Consider the following 9,559-nt stretch of genomic DNA (forward strand, 5'->3'; position numbering starts at 1 on the left):
ACTTAGAAACTCAGCATGCTGAACTTATTGATAAGCCTCTTGAATATTTTCAAGGAAAGAAAAAAGATGTAAAGTTGTCAAAACAGTTTCTTGGTTCTACCACTGTTAGTGAGAAAGCCTTATTATCATGATACTTAGTTGCATATCGAGTAGCAAAAGAGAAAATGGCTCACACAGCTGTGGAAAAAATAATTCTCCCAGCATGTTTGGATATGGTACGCACAATTTTTGATGACAAATCCGCTGATAAATTAAAAATGATATCTAGTGATAACATAGTATCTCTCCGCATTTGTACTATTGTGGAACATTTAGAAACAATGCTTCTTGCTCGGTTGCAGTCTGGTATAGATTTTGCAGTCCAGCTTGATGAAAGCACTGATATGGGGAGTTGCACAACACTCTTAGTTTATGTCAGATATGCGTGGCAAGATGATTTTATGGAGGATTTCTTGTGTTGTTTAAATATAACCTCACACCTCAGTGGATTAGATATTTTTACAGAATTAGAAAAGTGCATTGTTGGTCAATATAAATTAAACTGGAAAAACTGCAAAGGAATTACAAGTGACGGAGCAGCACGCATAACGGGAAAACATAGCAGAGTAATTAAAAAATTGCTGGAAGTTACTAATAATGGTGCTGTGAGGAATCATTGTTTTATACATTGTGAAGCTTTAGCATCCAGAGAAATCCCACAGAATCTCATGGAAGTATTGAAAAATGCAGTGAAAGTTGTTAACTTTATTAAAGGAAGCTCACTAAATAACCAGCTTCTTGAAACATTTTGTTCAGAGATTGGAACTAATCATACCCACTTATTATATCATACCACAGTCTGTTGGTTATCTCACGGGAAAATACTAAGCAGGGTTTACGAACTCAGGAATGAGATTCACATTTTTCTTACTGAAAGAAAATCTCATTTGGCAAGTATTTTTGAAGATGATATTTGGGTAATGAAATTGGCATATTTAACTGATATTTTTGGCATTCTTAATGAACTGAGTTTAAAACTACAGGGGAAAAATAGTGATATATTCCAGTATGTCTAACATATCCAGGGATTCCGAAAGACATTATTGTTATGGCAAGTGAGACTTAAAAGCAACAGTCCTAGCTACTACATGTTTCCGAGATTTTTGCAACATATTGAAGAGAATATTATTAGTGAAAACATTTTGAAAGAAATAAAATTAGAGATATTGTTGCATCTCACTTCTCTGCTCAAACTTTTAACCATTTCTTCTCAGAAGAGAAATTTGAAATGTTGAGAGAAAACTGCTGGGTAAAAGATCCATTTGCTTTTCGAAACCCAGAATCAATAATTGAGTTAAACTTGGAGCCTGAAGAAGAAAGTGAATTACTGCAGCTCAGTTCTTCTTATCCATTGAAGAGTGATTATGAAACATTAAGTTTATCAGCATTTTGGATTAAGGTAAAGGAAGACTCTCTGCTGCTAAGTAGGAAGAGTGTCCCATTATTATTACCATTCACAACAAGTAGCTTGTGTGAGCTAGGGTTTTCCATCTTAACCCACTTAAAAACAAAGGAAAGAAATGGATTGAATGGTGCAGCAACTATGCGGGTAGCATTGTCCTCCTGTGTTCCAGACTGGAAGGAACTTATGAACAGGGAAGCACACCCATCACATTAAATAAATCTTACCTGATTTTTGCTTTTGTGTTTCTTATTTTGTGATATTTTTCTATGCTGCATTTAGATGTTGATAGAGCATTGTATGTGATAACTTTGTTTTTGTTTTGATTATATTTAAACAATTATATATAAACAATATATATTATATATAAACAATATATATAAAATATATATAAACAATATATATAAATATAATTATATATATATAAACAATATATTAAACATTATATTTAACTAATATTTAGTTAGTTAGTAATATTTAAACTAATAAAATCATAATGTACCTTCACATTCATTTAACACAAATTCAGTGAACTTCTGTTAAGTCCTGGAACTGTTTGAGAGACATTTGGGATACAAAATGAAGAAAGCAAAGATCATTCTATAGTGGAACTTATGTTATGGCAGGGAGAGAGACAATAAATAAGGCTTATAATATTTTAAAGATAAATGCTATAGAAAGAGTAATAAGAAAGGCCAGGGAACTATTTGGGGACCAAATTATAAAGGGCTCTGTAGACCCTCATAGGGCCTCTGGGTTTTTCTCAGTGAAATGGAAAGCAATTGAAGAAGATTATGTACAGGCAAGACATGATCTGAATTAGGTTTTAAAAGACACTCTAGAGGGGGGCACCTGGGTGGCTCAGTTGGTTGGGTGTCTGCCTTCAGCTCAGGTTCTCCCTCTCCCCCTCCTCCCTGCTCCTGTTCTCTCTCTCGAATAAATAAATAAAAATTTAAAAAAAAAATAAAAGACACTCCAGGAATTCCTGGGTGCCTCAGTTGGTTTAGCATCTGACTCCTGATTTCGGCTCAGGTCATGATGTCAGGGGTGTGAGCTTAAGCCACACATTGGGACTCTGTGCTCCTTGTGGAGTCTGCTTGAGATTCTCTTTCCCTCTGCTTCTGCACCCACACCCCCTGCCCACTCATTCATGCTTTCCCTTTCTCTCAAAGTAAATAAATAAAATCTCTTAAAAAAAATGACTCATTCCATGGGCACCTGGCTGGCCCAGTCAGTGAAGCATCTGACTCTTGATCTGAGGGTCGTTGAGTTTGAACACCTCATTGGGTGAAAACATTACTTAAAAATAGAATAAATAAATAATAAATGAATGAATGAATGACTCACACTGACTGAGAATAAATTAAGTGCTGCTTCACTAAAGAGGATTTTCCTAACCCCTGTAGTTTTTGTTCTCATTATTCCCTTTATTTCTTTTCTTTGTAGTATATCATTTGTAGTATTTTTATTTATTTGATTACTAGTTCTGTCAGTCTGCCACCTTAGGATGAGTGCTCCACAAGAGCAGAGTTCCTGTCCATTTTGTATGATACATAGCAAGTGGGTATTCAGTATACATTTGATTAACAAATAATGGACTCTAACGTCTGAACTTGAGGTCATATTCTCAGGAATAATTATTAAATGTGTAGCAAAGCCTTTTTTACATTTTAAAATCTGATTTTTTTCTTCTTACATAGTTATTTTTTTTATTAACATATAATGTATTATTAGCCCCAGGGGTACAGGTGATTTTTTTTTTAATTTATTTAAAGGAAGAGAGTGAGTGAAAGCACGAGAGGGGAGAGGGTCAGGGGGAGAAGCAGACTCCCCACTGAGCAAGGAGTCTGATGTGGGACTTGATTCTGTGATCCTGACCTAAGCCAAAGGCAGTCGATTAACCAACTGAGCCACCCAGGTGCCCTAAAATCTGATTTTGTTAGATGACCTCAATAAGCATCCAAAAAGGGCACTGACTGATACAGTGATTGCTGATAATTAAGCAACTTAAATTGCTTAATAGGTCTTTCTCAAACCAATCTCAACTTCTGCCTTTCTTTATGTATTCACTGACTCCAGTGAGTGAGGTTTTTTTTTTTTTTTTTTTAAGTGAGTGATGTTTCTGTGGGCAAGGGCTTTCTCTAAAATCATAAAGGTTAGCAATTCCTTTCCATCAGCCACCACCTCTAGCATTATTGTAATATTTGATTTTCCATATTTTGTATTCTGTTGAAGGTAATCCCACTCCCACCCCCACCCCTGGTTTCTTTGTGCTTGAAATAAAGTGTTAGAAGACAGTTCCCCATGAATATTCCACTTATCTGCTCTGTGGATCCTCTGAATGAAGGTATTTGCAGCGAAGTTAAGAACGTTTGTAAAGGGAAACAGTTTAGTATCATGAAGCTAGAGACACCCAGGGAAGTAAAAATAAAGCCTTTTTCCCCTCCTCAGAGATGTTTATTTGCATATCAGATCATCTCTCTGGAGGGGAAGATGGGAAGACAATACCACCAACTTCCTAACATCCTAGAGTCTTCTCTGGTACAACCCATTGCACGACGCAGAGCTAACACCTGGCCCTTACCATGTCATGCTGCAGGAATTGGGGTATGGGGAACCAACAAACAATACTGATTTGGCTGGGCTTTTGCTATGAGTAATTGTTTCTGACCCAGAGATCTTGTTTTACCAGTATATATCACTTGTGCAAAATCCTTTTTAAATCTGGTTATCTTCTGGGTAGTGAAGGGGGACTCGACCTATCACAGTCCACTCTTTGCAAAGACTCATACCCATCTGGCATGAGAAATTCTCTCACCTGTCCTGAAGTGGCCAAAAGTTTCAGCCCACTACAACATCAACTCAAGTTCAAATCTCATCGAAGTCTCACTAGCTCAAACGCTCAAATCTGTATTTACATCACCTAAATCAGGTGTGGGTACAAGGTCTGGGTATAATCTATCCCAGGGCAAAATCCTCTATCTGGACCTGTGAAATTAGAAAGCCAGTTCTATGCTTCAAACGTAGAGTGGTGGGACAGACCTAGGTAACAGTCAAAACCTTTCTCATTAAAAAAGAAAGAAAACAAGAGGCAAAAAGGAGTCACCATCCAATCACCTTCAGTGGTTCACCCAGGCAAACTCCACTAGGTTTCAAAGACTGGGGATAACTTAGGTGGCACATACTTCTTCCTCTGGACTAAGGCTACTCTCTGGGATGAGGGCTCCACCCTTGGACTCACACTTTTTCTTTCTTTTCTTTTCTTTCTTACTTTCTTTCAGCAAACTCTGCCTCCAATGTGAGGCTTGAACTCATGATCCTGAGATCAAGAGCTGAGCTGAGTTGAGATCAAGAGGTGAACTCTTAACCAACTAAGCCACCCAAGTGCCCCTGTTCTAAGACCTTTAAATGCCTCATCTCTCTTCTCTTACTTCATCCTTTAGCAACCAATAATAAAAGGGATAACTTTTTCTATTTTTATTTTCTTAAGGCAAAATTTTTAAAAAGACTTATTTGACACACAGAGAGAGAACACAAGCAGGGGGAGCAGGAAAGGGAAAAGCAGATTCTGCCCTGAGCAGGGAGCCCAATATGGGGGTCAATCCTAGGACCCTGGGATCATGACCTGAGTAATAATTTCTGTGATGCCTGGGTGGCTCAAGTCGGTTGAGCTGAGGCCATTGGCTCAGGTCATGATCCCAGGGTCCTGGGATTGAATCCCACATTGGGCTCCTTGCTCAGCGGGGAGCTTGTTTCTCTCTCTGCCTCTGCCTGCCACTCTGCCTGCTTGCTCGCTCTCTCTCTCTCTGACAAATAAATAAATAAATAAATAAAATCTAAAAAAAAAAAAAAAGAAGAAGAAGAGTAATAATTTCTAAATTGCTCCATGAGTATGTTGGACTAGGGAAGCATATTTGGAGTCAGTATAAATATTAATCTTTAAGGCTTTGGCAGTTGCCAAGCATGAGTGAACACTATAGCACACCTAGCTTATTATTCCCTTTTTAAATAAAACTATTGCCATCAGTAAACCAACTGTCATCTTTATTTTTGACAGGGGAATCTTTAGAATCCAGTTGACTAGAATAAACAAGATCAATAACCTCCAAGAGTTATGCTCTAGAGAAGTATGATGGTCAGGTCCAGGCATCAGGGTAGCTGGGTTTATTTATTTTTTTTTTTTAAAGATTTTATTTATTTATTTGACAGACAGAGATCACAAGTAGGCAGAGCAGCAGGCAGAGAGAGAAAGGAGGAGGCAGGCTCCCCGCTGAGCAGAGAGCCTGATGCGGGGCTCGATCCCAGGACCCTGAGATCATGACCTGAGCCGAAGGCAGCGGCTTAACCCACTGAGCCACCCAGGCGCCCCGGGTAGCTGGGTTTAAAGTCTGACAGGTTTTAGGTATTATTTTAAGCATTGCCTGGTATTTAATAAGTCTGCCTCCCATCATCAATTGGGGGCCTTTGGTCTCTGAGACACTCTAGACCTGATGGGAAGTCATTCCAGTCAGGGACTGTCCCATAGTGAGTTTTGAGGCTCTTTTTACCAAGAGAGCTGTTAAGTGCTTGGCTAAAGCCTTTGTTTATGACTGTACCTCAATAGAATAAATATGACTATAAGGGATGAAATCCATCAAGAAGCCCTTTGAGGTTTAACCTTAACAATAACCTAATTATAAGGAATCACTGGCAAGTGGGAGAAGACTTGTCAAGGGATAAGGGCATCCCCAAGTATATCATCCAATCCAATTGTGAAGAAAGTGGGGCAATCCATTATCTCCACAAGTCCACAGTTAACCCTATAGAATGGGGTATGCTCTGGCTTTTATCTAGTGATTTCATTGTCCCAGCCACATAGAATTGGTCAAGGTACTAGTTGTGTAATACAATTGTAGGGGAATCAATCCCATTTTCCAGTCGTTTAAATAATCGTGCTCATGGGGTCCTGTTACTAACCCCACACAATAAAAAAGCACCATTGTCTATATGAGCTATTGTGCATTTTTTCCCCAAAGTTTACCTCAAGTTGTCTATCTTAAGTAAACATTATCCAAAGACAATCAGAACTAAAATTTAACATCCACAAAGGTGTGTCATTAAAACATAATTTTTTTCTATAATAACCCTCATTTCCAGAGATAGCCAAATAAGACTCATTTGTTTGAAAAACAAGTCTTACAAATGGCATAATCATTTACACAAGCTCAGCAAGAATGATTGATTGTTTAGATCTTTTAGAATCTGTTTTAGTTGGAACTTTCATAAGGAATCTCCAGGTCAAACTTTTAGTAGTCTCTCCAGGCCAGAAGCCAAGCCAAGTACTTGCTATCAGACATGCCTGCAATGCCTGTAGATTTGGGTGGATTCCTCTTCATGAGGTCCCCAATAAAGCTTGAGGTTCCTTCACCTGCCAGGAAGTGACATTCTTTATTCACCTGATGAGGCCGAGGGAAACTCTGTAAGCAAGGTATCAGGCTAACATTTCCAAGGGGCGTTATGGCTCCACATTTCAAAAAGTCAGGTTAGTTCCTTAAAACTGTTTGGTTATATCTGAGTCTATCCATGTCTCTCAAATAAGACATTCCCATCAAAGCCTTGGTAAAATAACAAATGCTTTCAATGGTGTCTTGTTACAAGAACAGATTCTTACTGAACTTATGCAAATAACTACGATTGCCATGGAAGAAAGAATACTTACTGAGATCTTTTGAATTTCAGAGGGTTCAGGTAGAGAGAAAAGTTAAATGCTTCAATTTGTTCACAAATGAATACTTCGTCATGTTTTTTGTAACTCATAGATATCTTACAAAAAAGTTTTTCTTAGTCTGGAAGAGTAAACATTAGAGACTAGCAATGTTTCGAACAAGAGTCACAACACTATAATCATCTTTTTAGTTCATTCAGTCCCTTGTTACTAATTCTTGTTTAGTTTGAAGGCAGCTTCAGTTAGTCTGGAAATTTTACTCATTTCAGTTTTGATCTTAAAGATATTGAATACCTGTTTTTGTCCTCAAAGTCCTTTATATGAACTTCCTGGAAGATGAAACTCATTTTGCAAGAAAAATAAGAATACTTGCAAATGACAAAAACTCAGAAACAGACATTGCCAATGATCCAATATGAGAGTTCACCACGATACTACTGACTAGGAAGCTTCGTTATTCTGTGACACTCAACACTTCAATAGTCAGAACACTGAGTGATGATCTTGTTAGTACCTTAAAACTTTAGGAACTGCACATTACCTGCAGAATAGCCATAGCACTCACCCAAATGTAACCCAAGGCTTATCATTTATTTAACAGTACTTCGGAGTGACTTTGCATACCAAATAAAAGGCCTAATAAGTGAAGAGTTAAGAGGACTTCATTTACATTGCTTCTCGGCCTTTTGGCTAAGATCACATGTAGAACACTTCATTTACAATTTAAATCTTGGGAAGTTTGTTAAAATCTTAGGAAGTTTTAAAGCACATGACTACATAGGATTAGGGCTGTTAAAGACCTGATAAAGGCAAACCATAAGGACTGAGGTTTTTCGGGGAGGGGGGGAGGCAAAGAGAAAACAATGGTCTACATTTTCTTATCAAGAGTAGACCAGCAATTTAAGAAAACTTGTCTTTTTTGAAGAGAGAAAGCATACTGTTAATCTTATACCAGTGTACTTTAAAATCCATCTATTTTAATCTTAGTCTGTTCTGACCACACCTAAAATTTCATTCCAAAGTTTTTCCTTCACACACCTTCTACAATCTTCCTTTGCATTTAGATTTTGTCCCAAGCCATTTCTTTCCCAACAACCAGTCTCACTTAGGACAAAATTACCTTCTTTTATCTTTAACAAAAATGCATTCCTATTTCTTATATCTTTTTACATATCTCTTACTTTTCTACATACAGAGTTGTTTACCTTATTCCCATCGTCTTAATTACATTTAGAATTTCACACTCTTAGAAACTTTAGTCTCCAGTGAAGACTGGATAGTAACCAATTGTGAACCGTTACACAAGAATTCTTTTGATGGCAAATTTATGAATCAATTAAGCACAAAACATGTTTACCAATAGATTTAAATATCCTTAGTTGTTTTGTTTTGTTTTCAGTAAGAAGTCAAAACTGTGTCTAGTCACATGAGAAAGTGCTCAACATCACTTGGCATCAGGGAAATACAATTCAAACCACAGTGAGATACCACCTCACACCAGTCAAGAATGGTTAAAATTAACCAGTCAGGAAACGACAGGTGTTGGTGAGGATGCGGAGAAAGGGGAACCCTCCTACTTCATTGGTGGAATGCAAGCTGGTGCCGCCACTCTGGAAAACAATATGGAGGTTTCTCAGAAAGTGAAAAATAGAGCTACCATATGACCAGCTACTGCACTACTGGGTATTTATCCTAAAGACACAAATGTAGTGATCTGAAGGGTCATGTGCACCTGAATGTTTATAGCAGCAATGTCCGTAATAGCCAAACTATGGAAAGAACCCAAATGTCCATCAACAGATGAAGGGATGAAGAATGCATGCATGTATGTGTGTGTATGTATATATATATATATATATATATATATATATATATATGAATATAAATGGAATGTTGTGGAATACTGTGCAGCCATCAAAAAACCTGAAATCTTGCCATTTGCAATGATGTGGGTGGAACAGGTATTATGCTAAGTGAAATAAGTCAATCAGAAAAAAAAAAGAAAGAAGTCAATCAGAGAAAGACAATTATCATATGATCTCTCTGATGTAAGAATTTGAGAGGCAGAGCAGAAGGTCATGGGGGGAAGAGAGGGAAAAAATGAAACAAGATGGGATCAGGAGGGAGACAAACCATAAGAGATTCTTAATCTCAGAAAACAAACTGAGAGTTGCTAAAGGGGAAGGGGGTGGGAGGGATGGGTGGCTGAGTGATGGACATTGGGGAAAGTATGTGCTATGGTGAGTGCTGTGAGTTGTGTAAGACTGATGATTCACAGACCTGTACCCCTGAAACGAATAATACATTATATGTTAATAAAATTTTTTTTAAAAAACTGTGTCTAGTTATCAATGATTTAGCACTTCATGCTATTTGGGAAAGACCTAGATGTCTAACGAATTTAGTCCCATTTA

Source organism: Lutra lutra, chromosome 2 (assembly GCF_902655055.1).
Source record: "Lutra lutra chromosome 2, mLutLut1.2, whole genome shotgun sequence".
In the NCBI taxonomy this organism is placed as follows: Eukaryota; Metazoa; Chordata; class Mammalia; order Carnivora; family Mustelidae; genus Lutra; species Lutra lutra.